Below are 3,571 nucleotides of genomic sequence, written 5' to 3'. Positions count from 1 at the left end.
ATTGTAAATTGTGCTGCCCTGAACATAGGGGTGCATAGATCTTTATGAATTATTGTTTTGGTTTTCTCTGGATAAATACCCAGAAGTGCAATTTCTGGGTCAAAAGGTATATCCATTTTTAATTTTTGAGGAACCTCTAGACTGTTTTCCATAGTGGCTGTACCAATTTACAATCCCACCAACAATGTATGAGGGTTCCCTTTTCTCCGCGTCCTTGCCGACACTGGTTGTTCTTTGATTTATTGATGATAGCCATTCTGACATGTGTGAGGTGATATTTCATTGTGTTTTCATTTGCATTTCTCTGATGATTAGTGACCTTGAGCATCTTTTCATATGTCTTTTGGCCGTCTGTATTTCCTTAATGGAGAAATATCTGTTCAGATCTTCTGCCCATTTTTTCATTGGATTGTGTTTTGTTGTTGTTGTTGTTGTCGTCATTGTTGTTGTGGTTGTTGTTGAGTTGTATAAATTCTTTACATATTTTGGATATTAACCTCGTATCAGATGAATCATAAGCAAATACTCTCCCAGACAGTTGTGTTTTTGTTTTGTTGATGGTTTCCGTTGCTGTACAAAAATTTTAGTTTGATGTAGTCCCATTTGTTTATTTTTTCTTTTGTTTCCCTTGCCCAAGGAGATATATCTGAAAAGAAATTCCTGTTAGTAATATCAGAGAGTTTACCGCCTATGTTTTCTTCTAGAAGTTTTATGGTTTCAGGTCTTATATTTAAGTCTTTAATCCATTTTGAGTCTATTCTTGTATACAGGATAAGGTGGCGGTCCAGCTTCTCTTTTTGCATATATCTGTTCAATTTTCCCAACACCATTGATTGAAGAGACTGTCTTTACCCCATTGTATAGTCATACCTCCTTTGTTATATATTAAGTGAGCGTATAGGAGTGGATTTATTTCTGGGCTCTCTATTCTGTTCCATTGATTAATGTATCTGTTTTTATGCCAGTACCATGCTGTTTTCATTACTGTAGACTTGTAGTATAGTTTGATATCAGATGGTGTGATACCTCCAACTTTGTTCTTCTTTCTCAAGATTGCCATGGCTATTCGGGGTCTTTTATGGCTTCATATAAATTTCAGAATTATTTGTTCTAGCTCTCTGAAAAATGCCATTGGTATTTTGATAGAGATTGTATTGACTCTATAGATTGCTTTGGGTAATATGGCCATTTTAGCAATGTTGATTCTTCCTACCCATGAACATGGTATATGCTTCCATTTATTTGTATCTTCTTCAATTTCTTTTTTCAGTGACTTACAATTTTCTGAAAACAGGTCTTCTACCTTCTTGGTTAATTTGATTCCCAGGTATTTTATAATTTCCGATGCAATTGTAAATGGGATTGTTTTTTTAAGTTCTCTTTCTGAGAATTCATCATTGGTTTATAAAAATACCACTGACTTCTGAATATTTACTTTGTAACCTGCTACTTTACAGAATTCATCGATCAGTTCTAACAGTTTTCTGTTGGTATTTTTAGGGTTCTCTCCATATAGTATCATGTCATCGGCAAATAAGGAGAGTTTTACTTCTTCTTTTCCCATGTGGATGCCTTGTATTCCTCTTCTCTTATTGCTGTGGCTAAGACTTCCAATACAATGTTGAAGAGGAGTGGTGAAAGTGGGCATCCTTGTCTTGTTCCTGACCTTAATGAAAATGCTTTTAGCCTTTCCCCATTGAGTATGATGTTAGCTATAGGTTTGTCATACATGGCCTTTATTATGTTGAGGTATGTTCCCTCTATTCCCACTTTGCTGAGATTTTTTATCGTAAATGGATGCTAGATTTTGTCAAATGCTTTTTCTGCATCTATTGATATGAGCATATGGGTTTTATCTTTTGATTTGCTAATGTGGTGTATCACATTAATTGATTTGAAGATATTGAACTAACCTTGCACCCCAGAAATAAATTCAACCTGATCATGGTGTATGATATTTTTAATATATTGCTGAATTTGCTTTGCTAATATTTTGTTGAGGATTTTTGCATCAGTGTTCATAAGAGATATCGACCTATAGTTTTCTAAAACTGTGGAAGGCTTCATGAATTTGAGTGTCATCCTTGTGCAGGGGCCATGCTAATCTTCTCTGTATATTGTTCCAATTTTACTATATGTGCTGCCGAAGCAAGCACTCCCTCAATAAGGTTTTGTAGCTTTAGTTTAGCAGTCTTACACATCTTATGTCAGACTATTCCTAAGTTGTTGATGCTTTGTGATCCTTTTATAAGTTGCATCATTTTAAAGAAATTATTCTCTGTTATTGCTGATAGATAGTGTCGATGAATAAACTGACATGACCACTTTGGAAAATTGTCAGTATCTACTAAAGCTGAACATCTTCACACCCAAAGTGGCAGACAAATTCAATGTTCCATCTCAGATCTCCTAGGATCACTTTTCACCCTTTTGCAAGACAATGGAAAAATTAAGCAACAAGAATGAATGAATCATTACTACATGTAATGACATGAATGACCTTCACAGATGAAATGTTGAGAAAAAGACAGACACATACAGTGTAATTTCATCTTAACTTATACTAATTGAACCAAATAAAGTTGCCATTTTGAAGGGCAAAAATAGTTGAATATAAGCAATTTTGTCTGTTTCAATAGAATAAGGTGTTCAAAAATGGCCCACACTAAGCCGTAATATTAGAAATCAGGATAAGGATTACTTTTAAACAAAGGAGGCGACTAGGAGAATGCATGAAGGGCATCTGGGGTGCTGGTAATGATCTGGGTGCTAATGTGCAGGTATATTCACTTTCTAAAAATCTGTTAAGCTATATACTTTTTATTCGTTCACCTTTTTGCGCGTGTACTACTTATATAATTTACTAAATTAAAAAATAGGGCTCTTCTTATCTTGATTATGATCTAGGCACTAAGATAATAAATATTAAATGCCAGAATAAGTATGAGACAGAATTCTCATATCCAGAATTTAAAATTAAATCGAAAAATTGTTCCTTGCTTCTTGGAACTCTTATTCAGGTCAAGAAGATAAAAAGGCATTGTAATGTGTAAAGGAGAGAGAATTTGGGGAATAAATCTCTTTGGAAAGAGCTGTTAGGGTGCTGTGGATTCTCATGCCAGCCCTGACAGGGTAGGGGGTAGGGAGTTGGGGTAATGGGTGAGGTGCTTCCTCCTTCTCCAGCATAAAGAATGTAGACTTCAAGGGGAGTGTAACTGAGGTGCACTGCACCAAAGGAGTCCTGTGGACTCGAGGCTTTAAGTCCCATTTAGGAAATCTAGGGAACCAGAGAGTGCTATGGGCCGGCATTGGCCTGCACACCCAAGAGAGGTCAGGACAAAAGATGTCACACAAGAAAGGCCCCAGGACTACCCAGTATCTCAGAACAGTGAGCAAGGAGCTGAGAGGAGAGCTTTTGGCCAGGACATATGCACCCAATGTACAAGAATAGCTGGTAAACGTAGCAGATCTGGAACTCCAAAAAGAACGCCAAGTGTCTCACAAGAGAAAGACTTGGATATCTGGTAGATCAGAAGTCACAAAGGCTCTCAGCCATGTTAGAAATTTTCTA

The 3,571-nt window shown here is 36.4% G+C and overlaps 1 non-coding gene across 1 annotated transcript; it reads right to left on the bottom strand.

The window, feature by feature from the left end:
- Positions 1 to 2,047: 2,047 nt before the first annotated feature.
- On the bottom strand, positions 2,048 to 2,156 carry LOC111745687. The gene has a single exon (XR_002782768.1). It is a non-coding gene; the product is annotated as a U6 spliceosomal RNA (small nuclear RNA).
- Positions 2,157 to 3,571: the final 1,415 nt, after the last annotated feature.

The sequence above is a fragment of the Pteropus vampyrus genome, unplaced genomic scaffold, assembly GCF_000151845.1.
Source record: "Pteropus vampyrus isolate Shadow unplaced genomic scaffold, Pvam_2.0 Scaffold160, whole genome shotgun sequence".
Lineage (NCBI taxonomy): Eukaryota > Metazoa > Chordata > Mammalia > Chiroptera > Pteropodidae > Pteropus > Pteropus vampyrus.
The sequence above is the reverse complement of the archived record's forward strand: the minus strand, read 5'-3'. Positions and strand labels throughout refer to the sequence as shown.